Below are 19429 nucleotides of genomic sequence, written 5' to 3'. Positions count from 1 at the left end.
ATTATTTGTTCTTTGGGTGTTGAGTTTGATAAGTTCTTTATAGATTTTGGATACTAGCCCTTTATCTGATATGTCATTTGCAAATATTTTCTCCCATTCTGTCGGTTGTCTTTTGGTTTTGTGGACTGTTTCTTTTGCTGTGCAAAAGCTTTTTATCTTGATGAAATCCCAATAGTTCATTTTTGCCCTGGCTTCCCGTGCCTTTGGCGATGTTTCTAGGAAGAAGTTGCTGCGGCTAAGGTCGAAAAGGTTGCTACCTGTGTTCTCCTTTAGGATTTGGATGGACTCCTGTCTCACGTTTAGGTCTTTCAACCATTTGGAGTCTATTTTTGTGTGTGGTGTAAGGAAATGGTCCAGTTTCATTCTTCTGCATGTGGCTGTCCAATTTTCCCAACACCATTTGTTGAAGAGACTGTCTTTTTGCCATTGGACATTCTTTCCTGCTTTGTCAAAAATAAGTTGACCATAGAGTTGAGGGTCCATTTCTGGGCTCTCGATTCTGTTCCATTGATCTATGTGTCTGTTTTTGTGCCAGTACCATACTGTCTTGATGACGACAGATTTGTAATAGAGCTGGAAGTCCGGAATTGTGATGCCGCCAGCTTTGCTTTTCTTTTTCAGTATTCCTCTGGCTATTCGGGGTCTCTTCTGGTTCCATACAAATTTTAGGATTATTTGTTCCATTTCTTTGAAAAAAGTGGATGGTATTTTGATGGGGATTGCATTGAATGTGTAGATTGCTCTAGGTAGCATTGACATCTTCACAATGTTGATTCTCCCAATCCATGAGCATGGAACATTTTTCCATTTCTTTGTGTCTTCTTCAATTTCTTTCATGAGTATTTTATAGTTTTCTGCGTACAGATCCTTTGCCTCTTTGGTTAGATTTATTCCTAGGTATCTAATGGTTTTGGGTGCAATTGTAAATGGGATAGACTCCTTGATTTGTCTCTCTTCTGTCTTGTTGTTGGTGTATAGGAATGCCACTGATTTCTGTGCATTGATTTTATATCCTGCTACTTTACTGAATTCCTGTATGAGTTCTAGCAGTTTTGGGGTGGAGTCTTTTGGGTTTTCCACATACAGTATCATATCATCTGTAAAGAGTGAGAGTTTGACTTCCTCTTTGCCGATTTGGATGCCTTTGATTTCTTTTTGTTGTCTGATTGCTGTGGCTAGGACTTCTAATACTATGTTGAATAGCAGTGGTGAGAGTGGACATCCCTGCCGCGTTCCTGACCTTAGGGGAAAAGCTCTCAGCCTTTCCCCATTGAGAATGATATTCGCTGTAGGTTTTTCGTAGATGGCTTTTATGATATTGAGGTATGTACCCTCTATCCCTATACTCTGAAGAGTTTTGATCAAGAAAGGATGTTGTACTTTGTCAAATGCTTTTTCTGCATCTATTGAGAGGATCATGTGATTCTTGCTCTTTCTTTTGTTAATGTATTGTATCACGTTGATTGATTTGCGGATGTTGAACCAGCCTTGCAGCCCAGGAATAAATCCCACTTGGTCATGGTGAATAATCCTTTTAATGTACTGTTGGATCCTATTGGCTAGTATTTTGGTGAGAATTTTTGCATCCATATTCATCAAGGATATTGGTCTGTAATTCTCTTTTTTGATGGGGTCTTTGTCTGGTTTTGGGATCAAGGTAATGCTGGCCTCATAAAATGAGTTTGGAAGTTTTCCTTCCATTTCTATTTTTTGGAACTGTTTCAGGAGAATAGGTATTAATTCTTCTTGAAATGTCTGATAGAATTCCCCTGGGAAGCCATCTGGCCCTGGGCTTTTGTTTCTTCGGAGATTTTTGATGACTGTTTCAATTTCCTTAGTGGTTATAGGTCTGTTCAGGTTTTCTATTTCTTCCTGGTTCAATTTTGGTAGCTGATACATCTCTAGGAATGCACCCATTTCTTCCAGGTTATCTAATTTGCTGGCATAGAGTTGCTCATAATATGTTCTTATAATTGTTTGTATTTCGTTGGTGTTGGTTGTGATCTCTCCTCTTTCATTCATGATTTTGTTGATTTGGGTCATTTCTCTTTTCTTTTTCATCAGTCTGGCCAGGGGTTTATCAATCTTGTGAATTCTTTCAAAGAACCAGCTCCTAGTTTCGTTGATCTGTTCTACTGTTCTTTTGGTTTCTAGTTCATTGATTTCTGCTCTGATCTTTATGATTTCTCTTCTCCTGCTGGGTTTAGGCTTTATTTGCTGTTCTTTCTCCAGCTCCTTTAGGTGTAGGGTTAGGTTGTGTATTTGAGACCTTTCTTGTTTCTTGAGAAAGGCTTGTATTGCTATATACTTTCCTCTCAGGACTGCCTTTGCTGTATCCCAAAGATTTTGAACAGTTGTGTTTTCATTTTCATTGGTTTCCATGAATTTTTTTAATTCTTCTTTAATTTCTTGGTTGACCCATTCATTCTTTAGTAGGATGCTCTTTAGCCTCCATGTATTTGAGTTCTTTCCGACTTTCCTCTTGTGGTTGAGTTCTAGTTTCAAAGCATTGTGGTCTGAAAATATTCAGGGAATGATCCCAATCTTTTGGTACCGATTGAGACCTGATTTGTGACCTAGGATGTGATCAATTCTGGAGAATGTTGCATGGGCACTAGAGAAGTATGTGTATTCCGTTGCTTTGGGATGGAATGTTCTGAATATGTCTGTGAAGTCCATTTGGTCCAGTGTGTCATTTAAAGTCTTTATTTCCTTGTTGATCTTTTGCTTAGAGGATCTGTCCATTCCAGTCAGGGGGGTGTTAAAGTCCCCCACTATTATTGTATTGTTGTCAATGTGTTTCTTTGCTTTTGTTATTAATTGCCTTATATAATTGGCTGCTCCCATGTTCGGGGCATAGATATTTACAATTGTTAGATCTTCTTGTTGGATAGACCCTTTAAGTAGCATATAGTGTCCTTCCTCATCTCTTATTACAGTCTTTGTTTTAAAATCTAGTTTGTCTGATATAAGGATTGCCACCCCAGCTTTCTTTTGGTGTCCATTAGCATGGTAAATGGTTTTCCATCCCCTCACTTTCAATCTGGGGGTGTCTTTGGGTCTAAAATGAGTCTCTTGCAGACAGCATATGGATGGGTCTTGTTTTTTAATCCAATCTGATAGCCTGTGTCTTTTGATTGGGGCATTTAGCCCATTTACATTCAGGGTAACTATTGAAAGGTATGAATTTAGTGCCATTGTATTACCTGTAAGGTGACTGTTAACTGTCTGTTGTCTGTGTTCGTTTCTGCTCTTTGCTGCTTTTAGGTTCTCTCTTTGCTTAGAGGACCCCTCTCAATATTTCTTGGAGGGCTGGTTTCGTGTTTGCAAATTCCTTTAGTTTTTGTTTGTTCTGGAAGCTTTTTATCTCTCCTTCTATTTTCAATGATAGCCTAGCTGGATATAGTATTCTTGGCTGCATATTTTTCTCGTTTAGTGCTCTGAAGATATCTTGCCAGTCCTTTCTGGCCTGCCAGGTCTCTGTGGATAGGTCTGTTGCCAATCTAATGTTTCTACCATTGTAGGTTACATATCTCTTCTCCCGAGCTGCTTTCAGGATTTTCTCTTTGTCTCTGAGACTCGTAAGTTTTACTATTAGATGTCGGGGTGTTGACCTATTATTATTGATTTTGAGAGGGGTTCTCTGTGCCTCCTGGATTTTGATGCCTGTTTCCTTCCTCACATTAGGGAAGTTCTCTGCTATAATTTGCTCCAATATACCTTCTGCCCCCCTCTCTCTCTCTTCTTCTTCTGGGATCCCAATTATTCTAATGTTGTTTTGTCTTATCGTATCACTTATCTCTCGAATTCTACCCTCGTGATCCTGTAGTTGTTTCTCTCTCTTTTTCTCAGCCTCTTTATTTTCCATCATTTGGTCTTCTATATCGCTGATTCTCTCTTCTGCCTCATTTATCCTAGCATTTAGTGCCCCCGTTTTTGATTGTACCTCATCAATAGCCTTTTTGATTTCGATTTGGTTAGATTTTAGTTCTTTTATTTCTCCAGAAAGGGTTTCTCTAATAACTTCCACACTTTTTTCAAGCCCAGCTAGTATCTTTAAAGTCATGATTCTGAACTCTAGGTCCGACGTCGTACTAATGTCCGTATTGAGTAGGTCCCTGGCTGACGGTACTACCTCTTGTTCTTTTTGCTGAGGTGATTTCTTTCGTCTTGTCATTTTGTCCAGAGGAGAGTAGATGAATGAGAGAACAAAATGCTAACAGGTTTCCAACGTCCCCAGCAAATATACTGTATACAAATCTGAAAAGACCTGAAACCAGGGGAAAAGAAAGGGAAAGAAAGAAAAAAGAAAGAGAGAAAGAAAAAAAAAGAAAAAAAAAGATAAAAACAAAAATAAAACAATACAAAAAAAGCAGAATATGATCAAATATGATCAGGCTAGTGCATAGATCGGTGCCACACACTAGATTTTGGGCGTATTTTGGTCTGTTAGAAAAAAGTGCCTCCTAAAATTTTAAAGGAAGAAAGACATATATGTACAAAATAAGGGTTGATACAATGAAGGGATGGAAGATGAGTGTAAAGATGAGAATTATAAAAGATTTTATAAAAGGACTTGGTAAGATAAGTTGTTTGAAAAAAGAAAGAAGATTTAAGAAAAAAAAAAAAGGAAAAAGGGAGAGAATGTGATCAGGCAGGAGACTAGAACAAAGGCATACACTAGTGATTTAGGGTATATTTTGATCTGTTAGAAGAAACTGTACCTCAAAATTTTAAAGAGAGAACAACTTATATATATATGCCAAAAATAAGGGTAACTACTATGAAGGGATAAAATATGACTCTAAAAATGAAAACTAAAAAATGTTTTGTTTTTTTTTTAAAAAGGGATTGATAAGATGTTGGTTGAAAAAGGGAAAAAGAAAAATAAAAAAAACAGTCAACAAAAATTAACTTTGATGAAATAATGAATCATGGGAAAAAAAAAAAAAAAAGCCATGAATCTATGTGCAGTATTCCCCTAGCGCTGGAGTTCTCCCATTCTCCTTGATCGATCAACTTGGTCTTGGCTTGCTGGCTGTTTGTGCTGATCTTCTGGGGGAGGGGCCTGTTGCTGTGGTTTCCAAATGTCTTTGCCGGAGGCGGAATTGCCCCGCCCTTGTCGGTCCGGGGTAAGGAAGCTGCTCCGGTTTGCTCTCAGGAGCTTTTGTTCCCTGCAAGCTCTCGGTACAGCTTTGGAGGACCAGGGCAGAAATGGTGGCCTCCCAATCTCCACCTGGGGGAGCTGAGAATTCGGAGCCCCGCTCCTCAGTGTGCCCCCAGAGAAAAGCAGTCACTTCCGTGTCCCCGGTCTCTGGCCGCACTCCGTGCTCACCCGGCCTGTGATCGAGCGTTGCTATCTCTGGCACCCGACCCCGCGCGGAGTCTCCAAACCCAGCAGATCCCTGCAGTGCGTTCCCGCACCGCTCCTCCCCGGGAAGGAAGGGGAGTCTCCCCGGATCTGCTGCTTGTTGGGTCCCTGCTGGGGGAGCCGTGCCCCGACTGGGCCGCAGATCACAGTTTATGGCAACCCCGAGCTGAGAGCCCGCAACTCTGCTCCGTATCTGCAGCCGGCTTCCCTGCTCTGATACCTGGGAGCTCTGGTGCACTCAGGCACCCCCGGTCTCTCTGTGACCCCAAGGTCCTGAGACCACACTGTCCCGGGAGGATTCCACCCCCCGCTTAGCCACTGCAGCGACGTCCCTCCGCCGAGCCAACTTCTAAAAGGTCCGATTTTGTGCTCCGCGGCTCTATCACTTGCCAGAAGCGGCCGGCGGAGGCCCCTTCCCCGCCGTCTATCCTCCCGAATATCGCCTCGGATTCACTTCTCCGCACGCCCTACCTTCCAGTAAGTGGTCGCTTCTCTGTTCAGAGAGTTGTTGCTACTCTCCTGTTCGATCTCCTGTTGAGTTCGTAGGTGTTCAGAATGGTTTGATCCCTATTCAGCTGAATTCCTGAGACCAGACGAAATCTAGGTCTCCTACTCCTCCGCCATCTTGCTCCGCCCCCAAAAGCTTTTTATCTTGATGAAGTCCCAATGGTTCATTTTTGACCTGCTTCCTTTGCCTTTGGTGATGCTTCTAGGAAGAATTTGCTGTGGCCGAGGTCAAAGAGGTTGCTGCCTATATTTTCCTCTAGGATTTTGATGGATTCCTATCTAACATTTAGGTATTTCATCCATTTTGAGTCTATTTTTGTGTGTGGTATAAGGAAATGATCCAGTTTCATTCTTCTACATGTGGCTATCCAATTTTCCCAACACTATTTGTTGAAGAGACTTGTCTTTTTTCCATTGACATTCTTTCCTGCTTTGTCAAAGATTAGTTGACCATAGAGTTGAGGGTCCATTTCTGGGTTTTCTGTTCTGTTCCACTGATCTATGTGTCTGTCTTTGTGCCAGTACCATAGTATCTTGATGGTTACAGCTTTGTAATAGAGCTTGAAGTCTGGAATTGTGATGTCACCAGCTTTGCTTTTCTTTTTCAACATTCTTCTGGCTATTCGGGGTCTTTTCTGGTTCCATACAAATTTTAGGATTATTTGTTCCATTTCTTTGAAAAAAGTTGATGGTATTTTGATAAGGATTGCCTTAAATGTGTAGATCGCTCTAGGTAGCATTGACATTTTCACAATATTTGTTCTTCCAATCCATGAGCATGGAATGTTTTTCCATTTCTTTGTGTCTTCCTCAGTTTATTTCATGAGTATTCTATAGTTTTCTGAGTACAGATCCTTTGCCTCCTTGGTTAGATTTATTCCTAGATATCTTATGGTTTTGGGTGCAATTGTAAATGGGATCGACTCCTTAATTTCTCTTTCTTCTGTCTTGTTGTTGGTGTATAGAAATGCCACTGAGGGGCACCTGGGTGGCTCAGTCGTTAAGCTTCTGCCTTCAGCTCAGGTCATGATCTCAAGGGTCCTGGGATCAAGCCCCGCATCCGGCTCCCTGCTCAGCGGGAAGTCTGCTTCTCCCTCTCCCACTCCCCTTGCTTGTGTTTCCTCTCTGGCTGTGTCTCTCTTTGTCAAATAAATAAATAAAATCTTAAAAAAAAAGATAAAAAGAAATGCCACTGATTTCTGTGCATTCTGTGATTTTTATATCCTGCCATTTTACTGAATTCCTCCATGAGTTCTAGCAGTTTTGGGGTGGAGTCTTTTGGGTTTTCCACATAAAGTATCATATCATCTGCAAAAAGTGAGAGTTTCACTTCTTTACCGATTTGAATGCCTTTTATTTTCTTTTTGTTGTCTGATTGCTGAGGCTAGGACTTCTAGTACTATGTTGAACAGCAGTGGTGATAGTGGACATCCCTGTTGTGTTCCTGACCTTAGGGGGAAAGCTCTCAGTTTTTCCCTATTGAGAATGATATTCAGTGTGGGTTTTTCAATGATGGCTTTTATGATATTGAGGTATGTACCCTCTATCCCTACACTGTGAAGAGTTTTAATCAAGAAAGGATGCTGTACTTTGTCAAATGCTTTTTCTGTATCTATTGAGAGGATCATATGGTTCTTGTTCTTTCTTTTATTAATGTATTATCTCACATTGATTGATTTGCAGATATTGAACCAACCTTGCAGCCCAGGAATAAATCCCACTTGGTCATGGTGAATAATCCTTTTACTGTAATGTTGGATCCTATTGGCTAGTATTTTGGTGAGAATTTTTGCATCCGTGTTCATCAGGGATATTGGTCTGTAATTCTCCTTTCTGATGGGGTCTTTGTCTGGTTTTGGGATCAAGGTAATGCTGGCCTCATAAAATGAGTTTGGAAGTTTTCCTTCCATTTCTATTTTTTGAAACAGCTTCAGAAGAATAGGTATTAATTCTTCTTTAAATGTTTGGTAGAATTCCCCTGGGAAGCCGTATGTCCCTGGACTCTTGTTTGTTGGGAGATTTTTGATGACTGCTTCAATTTCCTTAGTGGTTATAGGTCTGTTCAGGTTTTCTATTTCTTCCTGGTTCAGTTTTGGTAGTTGATACATCTCTAGGAATGCATCCATTTCTTCCAGGTTATCTAATTTGCTGGCACATAGTTGCTCATAATGTGTTCTTAAAATTGTTTGTATTTCTTTGGTGTTGGTTGTGATCTCTCCTCGTTCATTCATGATTTTATTGATTTGGGTCATTCCTCTTTTCTTTTTGATAAGTCTCGCCAGGGGTTTATCAATCTTATTAATTCTTTCAAAGAACCAGCTCCTCGTTTCCTTGATCTGTTCTACTGTTCTTTTGGTTTCTGTCTCATTGATTTCTGCTCTGATCTTTATTATTTCTCCTCTCTTGCTGGGTTTAGGCTTTATTTGCTGTTCTTTCTCCAGCTCCTTTAGGTGTAGGGTTAGGTTGTGTATTTGAGACCTTTCTTGTTTCTTGAGAAAGGCTTGTATTGCTATATACTCTCCTCTTAGGACTGCCTTTGCTGCATCCCAAAGATTTTGAACAGTTGTGTTTTCATTTTCATTGGTTTACATGAATTTTTTTAATTCTTCTTTATTTTCCTGGTTGACCCATTCATTCCTTAGTAGGATGCTCTTTAGCCTCCATGTATTTGAGTTCTTTCCGACTTTCCTCTTGTGATTGAGTTCTAGTTTCAAAGCATTGTGGTCCAAAAATATGCAGGAAATGTTTCCAATCTTTTGGTACTGGTTGAGACCTGATTTGTGACCTAGGATGTGATCTATTCTGGAGAATGTTCCATGGGCACTCGAGAAGAATGTGTATTCTTTTGCTTTGGGATGAAATGTTCTGAATAGATCTGTGAAGTCCATCTGGTCCAGTGTGTCATTTAAAGCCTTTATTTCCTTGTTGATCTTTTGCTTGGATGATCTTTCCATTTCAGTGAGGGGGGGGTTGTTAAAGTCCCCTACTATTTTTGTAATGTTGTCAATGTGTTTTTTTCATTTTGTTATTAATTGGCTTATATAATTGGCTGCTCCCCTGTTAGGGGCATAGATATTTATAATTGTTAGATCTTCTTGTTGGATAGACCCTTAAGTATGATGTAGTGTCCTTCCTCATCTTTTATTATAGTCTTTGGTTTAAGATCTAATTTGTCTGATATAAGGATTGCCATCCCAGCTTTCTTTTGATGTCCATTAGCATGAGAAATTGTTTTCTACCCCCTCACTTTAAGCCTGGAGGTGTCCTTGGGTCTAAAATGAGCCTCTTGTGGACAGCATATCGATGGGTCTTGTTTTTTTATCCAATCTGATACTCTATGTCTTTTGATTGGGGCGTTGAGCCCATTTACATTCAAGGTAACTATTGAAGGATATGAATTTAGTGCCATTGTTTTGTTTGTAAATTGACTGTTACTGTATATTGTCTGTTCCTTTCTGGTCTATGTTACTTTTAGGCTCTCTCTTTGCTTTGAGGACCCCTTTCAATATTTCTTGGAGGGCTGGTTTTATGTTTGTAATTCTTTTAGTTTTTGTTTGTCCTGGAAGCCTTTTATTGCTCCTTCTATTTTCAATGACAGCCTAGCTGGATATAATATTCTTAGCTTCATATTTTTCTCATTTTGTGCTCTGAATATATCATGCTAGTACTTTCTGGCCTGCCAGGTCTCTGTGGGGAGGTCTGCTGACAATCTAATGTTTCTACCATTGTAGGTTACACCTCTTGTCCTGAGCTGCTTTCAAGATTTTCTCTTTGTCTCTGAGACTTGTGAGTTTTACTATTAAATGTGGGGGTGTTGACCTATTTTTATTGATTTTGAGGGGGGTTTCTCTGTGCCTCCTGGATTTTGATGCCTGTTTCCTTCCCCAAATTGGGAAGTTCTCTGCTATAATTTGCTCCAGTATACCTTCTGCCACTCTCTCTCTCTTCTTTTCCTGGGATCCCAATTATTCTAACATTGTTTCGCTTTATGGTATCACTTATCTCTCAAATCCTCCCCTTGTTATCCAGTAGTTGTTCATCTCTCTTTTTCTCAGCTTCTTTATTCTCCATCATTTGGCCTTCTATATCACTAATTCTCTCTTCTGCCTCATTTATCCTAGCTGTTAGAGCCTCCATTTTTTATTGCACCTCATTAATAGCCTTCTTGATTTCGATTTGGTTAGATTTTAGTTCTTTTATTTCTCCAGAAAGGTATTCTCTAGTATCTTCTATACTTTTTTCAAGCCAGCTAGTATCTTTAAAATCGTCATTCTGAACTCTAAGTCTGACATCTTACTAATGTCTGTATGGATTAGGTCCCTGGCAGTCGGTACTGCCTCTTGTCCTTTTTTTTAGGTGAGTTTTTCCATCTTGTCATTTTGTTCAGGAGAATAGAGATGAAATGACATAGAGAACAAAAGGCTAAAAAAATTCTAAAAGGGTAACAACGACCCCAGAAAAAATATACACTAAACAAATCAGAAGAGATCCGAAACCAGAGTGAAAAGAAAAGGGGAAAAATAAAAGAACATGATCAGGCTGGTGAATAGAACAGAGGCACATACCTGATTTTGGGTGTATTTTGGTCTGTTAGAAGAAATTGCCTCCCAAAATTTTAAAGAATGAAAAACTTATATATATGTACAAAAATAAGGGTAAATATGATGAAGGGATGGAATATGACTGTAAATATGAAAATTAAAAAAGATTTAAAAAAAGGAATTGATAAGTTGGTTAAAAAAAATAATGAAAAGAATTAAAAAAAAAAAGAGAGAATGTGATCAGGCAGGAGACTAGGATAACATCATACACCAGAGTTAGAGTATATTTTGGTCTGTTAGAAGAAACTGTATCCCAAAATTTTAAAGAAAGAAAAACTTATATGTATACAAAAAATAAGGTTAAATACAATGAGAGATAGAATATGACTGTAAAAATGAAAAACTAAAAAAGATTTTAAAAAAGGGATTGATAAGATATTGGTTGAGAAAGGAAAGAAGAAAAATTCAACTAAAAAACTAGAAAAAGAAAAAAAGAAAGAAATTTAAAAAAAATTAACTGTGAAAGACTAAAGCATCATGGGAAAAAAGACATGAATTCTTTTTTTTTAATTTTTATATTGTTATGTTAATCACCATACATTACATCATTAGTTTTTGATGTAGTGTTCCATGATTCATTGTTTGTGCATAACACCCAGTGCTCCACGCAGAATGTGCCCTCTTTAATACCCATCACCAGGCTAACCCATCCCTCCACCCTCCTCCCCTCTAGAACCCTCAGTTTGTTTTTCAGAGTCCATCATCTCTCATGGTTCGTCTCCCCCTCCGACTTACCCCCCTTTATTCTTCCCCTCCTGCTATCTTCTTTTTCTTTTTTCTTAACATATGTTGCATTATTTGTTTCAGAAGTACAGATCTATGATTCAACAGTCTTGCACAATTCACAGCGCTCACCATAGCACATACCCTACCCACTGTCTATCACCCAGCCACCCCATCCCTCCCACCCCCCACCACTCCAGCAACACTGAATTTGTTTCCTGAGATTAAGAATTCCTCATATCAGTGAGGTCATATGATACATGTCTTTCGCTGATTGACTTATTTCACTCAGCATAACACCCTCCAGTTCCATCCATGTCGTTGCAAATAAAAAGCCATGAATTCTATGTGCTGTATTCCCCTAGCACTGGGGTTTTGCCATTCTCATTGATCGGTAAACTTTGTCTTGGCTGGATGTTCTTGCTGATCTTCTGGGGGAGTGGCCTGTTGCAGTGATTTGCAAATGTCTTTGTCTGAGGCAGAATTGCACCGATCTTGTCAGGGGCCAGGCTAAGTAATCTGCTTGGGTTTGCTCTCCATAGGTTTTGTTCCCTGAAAGCTTTCCGTACACTTTTGGAGGATGAGAGTGAAAATGGCGGCCTTTCAATCTCTGGTCCCAGGGGAGCCGATAACCTGGGGCCCCACTCCTCAGTGAGCCCTCAGAGAAAAGCAATCATTCCTGTCTTCCTGGTCTCTGGCTGCGCTCTGTCCCCTGGCCTGTGGCCCAGCGTTTCTATCTCTGTCACAGGACCCTGTTTGGAGTCTCCAAACCCAGCGGATTCCTGTGGTGTGCTCCCACGGGAAGGGGAGTCTCCCCAGATCTGCCCCTTGTTGGGTCCCTGCTTGAAGAGCAGTGGCCAGACTGTGCTGTGGATCACAGTTTATGGCAACTGTGAGCTGAGAGCCCACTCCTTGGCTCCGTCTCTGCAGCCAGCTTCCCTGCTCCAATACCTGGGAGCTCTGCCGCACTCAGTCACCCCTGGTCTTTCTGTGACCCCGAGGGTCCTGAGACCACACTGTCCCCGTGAGAGTTCCACCCCCTGCTTAGCCACTGGAGCAATGTCCCTCAGGGGAGCAGCCTTCTAAAAGTTCTGATTTTGTGCTCCACTGCTCTATCACTTGCCAGTAGCCAGTTGATGGAGGCTCCCTCCCTCCATGGTCTATCTTCCTGAAGATCACTTGGATTCACTTCTCCACACGTCCTACCTTCCAGAAAGTGGTCTCTTTTCTGTTCAGAGAGTTGTTGCTATTCTTTTCTTTGATCTCCCGTTGAATCTGTAGGTGTTTTGAATGGTTTGATAACTGTGTAGATGAATTCCGGGGACCAGACAAAATTTAGGTCTCCAACTCCTCTTCCATCTTGTTCCTCCCCATCCTGATTACATTTTTTAGGATAATTTTCAAGAACTTAATTTAGTTGGCCACAAAGCTATGAACCTACTTTAGGCCTCTAATGTGTTCTGACAAGTTTTTCCAGAAACTTTTCATAAAATTTTGAGAATTCCTGACTTATCACACTCTTCCCAACTCTAATATTAATTTTCAGAGCTAATCAGTTTTAAAACATTACCAGTTTTGCAAGTGCAAAGTAGTATTCCACTTATAAATATCCTTGCTATTATAACGTCTCATAAGTAATTTATTGTTGGATATTATATTTTTATTTTTATTGAAGGAGCCAAATATATTTTTAAAAATTGTAATACATTTAATATTTCCTCATTGTTTTCTTTTCTGTGTTTTTTTTTTTTAGTCTAATTTATGTTTTCTTTCTTGGAGATTTGAAAGGTATTTATCTACCTTAAATCTATTACTGGTTACCCTGAAAGTGTTTGAACATATATTTATCTGTATCTTTAGCACTGTAAAAATGAAAAAAATGAAGGATAAATATTTGAACTCCTCTTTCTCACCTTTAGAGGATGAGGAAATTAGTGTGTTTTTTCTTTTCCCAGCTTCTCCTATCGTCATCATTCCAGCTTCTGTTAACATCCTGGAGTTTTTTCTTTAATATGATTTAAAAATTACTGTTTTTACATCACTTATCTGCTCTTTCAGGAATTATTTTAAGATTTGAATTTAGTTTTTGTTACAACTAACAAAACTAGTTAGTTTTGCTAAAATAACAAGTGTTAAAAGTATTACATCAACCACTTAGATTTTAACTTTATGGTTTCCGTGTTCATTTTTGAAGGCTTATTAAAAGCCTAATTTCTGCATTGAATTTTTATTAAATTAAATGATATCAAATTACATTATATTGTAATTTCCATTCAAGTCTTAGTTAGCTGGAAAATAAGTTCAATTTAAAAAAAATAAAAACCTGTGAGTGGTTTATATTCTGTGACTATGCACATATCAGAATGACTTTTTGATTTTTTTGTGCATATGAATAACAAATTATTTGGGATTCAAATTCTTTAGTCAAAAAACTTTTTCTCCTAAAGCCTCTGTTGCTGTTGCTTCACAGTTTTCCAACATTTAGGAAAAAAGAGGACACCCTGCTGGTTTTTGTACATAATTTGTAGGATTTTTTTCCTATGTCTTTATAATTCAACAGTATTATAGAACATCTTGGTGTGGTGTTTTATCATTATTTTGCCTGATACATTATTTTTTTAAAAGATATTCTTTATTTATTTGAGAGAGAGAGAGTGAACGCGAGAGAGTGTACAAGTATGGGGAAGTGCAGAGAGAGAGGGAGAGCGCAGGGAGCCTGATGTGGAACCGGGAGCCTAATGCGGAGCAGGGAGCCCAATGTAGGGCTTGATCCCAGGAACCTGGGATCATGACCTGAGCAAGGCAGGAGCTGAACTGGCTGAGGCACCCAGGTGCCCCACCCTATACTTTAAATACAGGTCTTCGCATATTATTTTTGTAATGATTTCCTCTTCTTTTTTTTTTTTTAAGATTTTATTTATTTATTTGACAGAGAGAGACACAGCAAGAGAGGGAACACAAGCAGGGGGAGTGGGAGAGGGAGAAGCAGGCTCAATCCCAGGACTCTGGGATCATGACCTGAGCTGAAGGCAGACGCTTAATGACTGAGCCACACAGGTGCCCTTGTAATGATTTCTTCTTTAGGTATATCTATAATTCTCATGAGCGATTTATCTTCTCTTTTACTTCTTCATTGCCATTATTTGAATACCTTTGTCCTTTTCCTCTACATTCTTGGAAAGCTTCTCAGGTTTGTCCTTTATAAGCAAAGATTATGTTTTTAATCACAGTGCTAAACCTCTTTTTACTTTCAATGAAAATGTTAATTCTCTTATTGTCATTTTGTTTCCTTGCAGTCTTTATCTCACACAACCCATTTTCATCTCATGACACTTTTTAATCTCATTATTTCAATTTTTTCTTTTAATAGAGGCATGTCTGCTTGGTCATGGTTTCTGATCTCTGATGGATATGTAAGAAAACCCAACACCAATGTAATTTCCAGGGACACCTTATTCTCAGTGGGCCAGCAGGAGCTTTTGCAGGTAAGTCTTGGTTGTATGTTTTAATACTGAAGGTTTGAATCTTTGATCACTTTGAACAAGTCTGTTATCTCCCATGTTCTAGGACAGTTTTTCAACCTTGACACTATTGATATTTAGGCCCCATAATTCTTTGTTGTTAGGGAATGTTTTGTGCATTGTAGGATGTTTAGTAGTACCCCTGGGTCCCCACCCCACTCTTCAGCCTCCATATCTCTAGACATTGCCACATGTCTCCTGGGTGCAAAATTGTATCTAGTTGAAAACCACTGCTTTAAAGGAACTTTGCAAAATTAAACTCAATTTAAGAAAGAAAAAAGATTGCTAAGTAGGATAGAGATCAAAATAAGTAAAGACATCACGAAAAGACATACTTAAAAAGATTTTAAAGCAGCACTATGTTCACAGAAACAATTTGGTGTTTCTAAGAATGGCAGTAGGCCATGAATGCTCAAAATGGTAGATAATTCTGTGAATAATGCTGTTGGTCAGATAATTACATGACAGCAAAGACAGCAAGAGCTGAGGAGTAACAGCCAGGCCACTGTTCCCATCTTCGGTGTGGGACTGACATGGACCTAAAAACCAAAAGGACAACAGTCCCATAGATAAATCAATATTCTGTCCCAGGACATGAGTTCTAAAAGCAAGATAGTACAGTACATTTCAGTGTCTCCAGATACTCTGAAAATTAGGGACTGAAGGAAAGCGGTAGGGGCATCTGATTTTTTTTTTTTCCCAGTACAATTCTATTTAATGGAGGTGGGCAGCAGGAAGTTCCACGATGACTAATTTAGTCCAGGGACCTGTCAACATTAGGTAGAGAAGAAGCCACCATCCTTCTTTCCGGAGTAGCCTCCATTGTTGGTTGCAGTGTGAGGGGATGCTATGGATCCCTGGATGCTGTGGAGAGACTCCTTCTTAGGGTTGATCCAGTGTCTGATGTTAGCTTGGGAAGAGATGGAAGGTGGCGGAGGAGGGGGTAAAATTTCTCCAGGGAATTGGGTCTTGATGATTCCATGGGTATCCTGGGTGGTCTCCTGGTGTAAGAGTATCTCACTTTTGTTCTTGAATGTCCCTGTGTGGTGGTTGTACAAGGCTGCTAAGCGGAAATCCAGGTCATCCTTTGGTATCTCAGGATCAAAAAAATAAACATCCTGCCTCATGGAGGTGATTGTGGGAGTTGAGCTGAGCCAACTCCAGGGTTCCTGTTGCTGAGCAAGGTGAGCTGGGTTCTTACATGGCAGTTTCTTGGAAGCCAGGAGTTTTCCCTGGAAGGTATCATTGTTATCCAATGTAGGGTCCTGGAAGGGGTCTCAGGTGAGAGGCATGGTAAAATGCAGAGTGAGCCGCTGGTGTAAGGGCTGGGAAGCCTGCGCAGACACACACCGGTGCATGTGATTTTTAACGATCAGTGCGACATGACGTGAGTCATTTATATCATTTGATATAAGTTAGTGGTTTTTCTAGGCAAAACTTTTATGTTTTCATAACAATGTAATCTGAGGCTCACCCCATTTGAAATAGCTTTCAATGTCTAGAAAAGAGTTTATTGTTTAAATTTAACCAAACAATATGATACAACTAATATGATTACATAATTTTTTGGCAAGTATTTTGCATTTTCTCCTTTTCAATTTAAAGGTAATTATTGGCACAGACTTAATTATACTGTCATTTAAATGAATTTAGCTATATTGGAATGGTTCAATATACCACTATGAAATATGTTTTTACCATTGTTTTCTTTACTGTCCTTGTTCAGAAAGAAAATGACTAATGTCTTCTGGTAATAGCAATTGCAGGAAAAGATGGTTGATGTAGCAACAGAATCCTTCATGAACAACATTCAACTTTTTCTGGCACAGCCTTTTTTTCCTCCTAAAGTCTGTTTTGCTTGAATAGTTTAACTGTGTGTAAAACATTGTCCAAATTTTAGATTTTGGGCAAAATAATCAAAACACTGCATAATGGTTGCTATTCCAATAATGAATGCCTACATATTTGTCATCAGCCAAAATGTGTCTGGGAATGCAAAGAAATTATGAATCTTAAAACACTAAAAGGGAGTTCAGACAAAACTTTTTTTTTTTCCATTTGAAACTATATTTTGGAGGTGCCTGGGTCACTCAGTCGTTTAAGCATCTGACTCTTGATTTGGCTTAGGTCATGATCTCAGGGTTGTGAGACAGTGCCGCGATGGTCATGGAGCCTGCTTGAGATTCTCTTTCTCCCTCTTACTCTGCCCCTACTCCACTCCTCCCCGACTAACCCCTGCCCCTCCCCCCATTCATGCATGTGGTCTCTTTCTTAAAAAGAAAGAAAAGAAACAGTATTTTGAATAATGTAGATTGTCAATATTCTTACCATGAACAAAAAGCCCTTGCATTTTTGGCAGGCTAAAAGAGTATAAGACAATGAACCGGAGGAAGAATTCTTTGGCCTCCTTCATTCCCCCTTACCCCCATCAGTAAGCAAAGCCAGATGGTGTAGGAGCCTGAGGCATCAACTATGGAAGTCCTACAGGCATCTGCTTGCCTGCAAAGTATTTTTGTCTTTGACCAAAGGGTGTATTAAATAGGCCTATTCCCCTTACCCCTACCTCATGAGTATAGTTTTCTTACAGTACCCTTTTGCCGTTTCTCTGGAGAGGAGTTGGCCAGGGAAAATACACTCTCAGTTTTGGAGTCAGTTTCTAGACAAATCCTCACTGAGGAGCCACATAGTCCTCTGCACACCTGGGGAGAGGTGAGGGTTAGAGACCTCTATATTAATAGCAAATGCAGCCCCTGCTGTGCCTTTGGCTTTTCAAAGGACCTGTAATGACTGGACACAGCCTGCATGATTGAAAGGGCATCTTTTTATCTTAATATTGAGAGCTACTTTTCTTAGAATTGCTAGATTCCCACTGTAATGAAAGACTTCTATTTTGGTTTTGAACAAACATAAGAATTATTCACTGTAAGAATTTGCCAAACATGAGAATTATTCACGAATGAAATACAGTAAGTAATTCATGAAATCTCAAGAGATTGTAGGAGAGAGTAGAAAGTGACATGGGAGGGGTGAACTTTTCATTCTCCCTGAGAGATTCCCACAGGCAGAAAGTAAAACCTGAGACTGAAGGGTTTGCCTGAGTCATTATGTTTAAGGCTTTTCTGATACTATTACAACTATACTTATGAAAACATTTTTTATCGATTTTATAGTGTACATTTTTTAAAAAAGTTATATTTATTTATTGAGAGAGAGAGCAGGAAGGGGGCAGAGGGAGACAAGCGGACTCCCCACTGAGAGGGAGTTGTCACAGGGCTCAATCCTAGGACACTGAGATCCTAGTGGCATTGATCTGTTCTACCGTTCTTTTGGTTTCTATTTCATTGATTTCTGCTCTGATCTTTATTATTTCTCTTCTCCTGCTGAGTTTAGGCTTTATTTGCTGTTCTTTCTCCAGCTCCTTTAGGTGTAGGGTTAGGTTGTGTATTTGAGACCTTTCTTGTTTCTTGAGAAAGGCTTGTATTGCTATATACTTTCCTCTTAGGACTGCCTTTGCTGCATCCCAAAGATTTTGAACAGTTGTGTTTTCATTTTCATTTGTTACCCTGAATTTTTTTAATTCTTTATTTTCCTGGTTGACCCATTCATTCCTTAGTAGGATGCTCTTTAGCCTCCATGTATTTGAGTTCTTTCTGACTTTCCTCTTGTGATTGAGTTCTAGTTTCAAAGCCCTGTGGTCCAAAAATATGCAGGAATGTTTCCAATCTTTTGGTACCGGTTGAGACATGATTTGTGACCTAGGATGTGATCTATTCTGGAGAATGTTGCATGGGCACTCGAGAAGAATATGTATTCTGTTGCTTTGGGATGGAATGTTCTGAATAGATCTGTGAAGTCCATCTGGTCCAGAGTGTCATTTAAGGCCTTTATTTCCTTGTTGATCTTTTGCTTAGATGATCTGTCCATTTCAGTGAAAGAGTGTTAAAGTCCCCTACTATTATTGTATTGTTGTCGATGTGTTTCTTTGCTTTTGTTATTAATTGGCTTATATAATTGGCTGCTCCCATGTTAGGGGTATAGATATTTACAATTGTTAGATCTTTTTGGTGGATAGACCCTTTAAGTAGGATATAGTGTCCTTCCTCATCTCTTATAGTCTTTGGTTTAAAATCTAATTTGTCTGATATAAGGATTGCCCCCCAGCTTTCTTTTGGTGTCCATTAGCATGGTAAATGGTTTTCCACTCCCTCACTCTCAATCTGGAAATGTCTTTGGATCTAAAATGAGTCTCTTGCAGACAGCATATCAATGGGTCTTGTTTTTTTATCCAATCTGATACCCTGTGTCTTTTGATTGGGGCATTTAGCTCATTTACATTCAGGGTAACTATTGAAAGATATGAATTTAGTGCCATTGTATTGCCTGTAAGGTGACTGTTACTGTAATATTGTCTCTGTTCCTTTCCGGTCTATATTACTTTTAGGCTCTCTCTTTGCTTAGAGGAACCCTTTCAATATTTCTTGTAGGGCTGGTTTCTTGTTTACAATTTCCTTTAGTTTTTGTTTGTCCTGAAAGCTTTTTATCTCTCCTTTTATTTTCAGTGACAGCCTAGGTGGATATAGTATTCTTGGATGCATATTTTTCTCGTTTAGTGCTCTGAATATATCATGCTAGTTCTTTCTGGCCTGCCAGGTCTCTGTGGAGAGGTCTGTTGCCAATCTAATGTTTCTACCATTGTAAGTTACAGA

At 39.4% G+C, this 19429-nt stretch overlaps 1 long non-coding RNA gene and 1 pseudogene across 2 annotated transcripts in view; one reads left to right on the top strand and one right to left on the bottom strand.

Annotated features, from left to right (window-relative positions):
* Positions 1-19429, top strand: part of LOC113927603 — a 143689-nt gene that overhangs the window by 107657 nt on the left and 16603 nt on the right. For both annotated transcript variants that reach the window (XR_003521679.1, XR_003521678.1), the window contains one exon: positions 14573-14687. This is a non-coding gene — a long non-coding RNA (uncharacterized LOC113927603). The remainder of the gene's footprint in view (positions 1-14572; positions 14688-19429) is intronic.
* Positions 15500-16015, bottom strand: LOC113927601 (annotated as a pseudogene).

This window comes from Zalophus californianus, chromosome 7 (genome assembly GCF_009762305.2).
Source record: "Zalophus californianus isolate mZalCal1 chromosome 7, mZalCal1.pri.v2, whole genome shotgun sequence".
NCBI classification, from domain to species: Eukaryota; Metazoa; Chordata; class Mammalia; order Carnivora; family Otariidae; genus Zalophus; species Zalophus californianus.
Note: the sequence above shows the minus strand (reverse complement) of the source record. Positions and strands in the feature narration are given on the sequence as shown.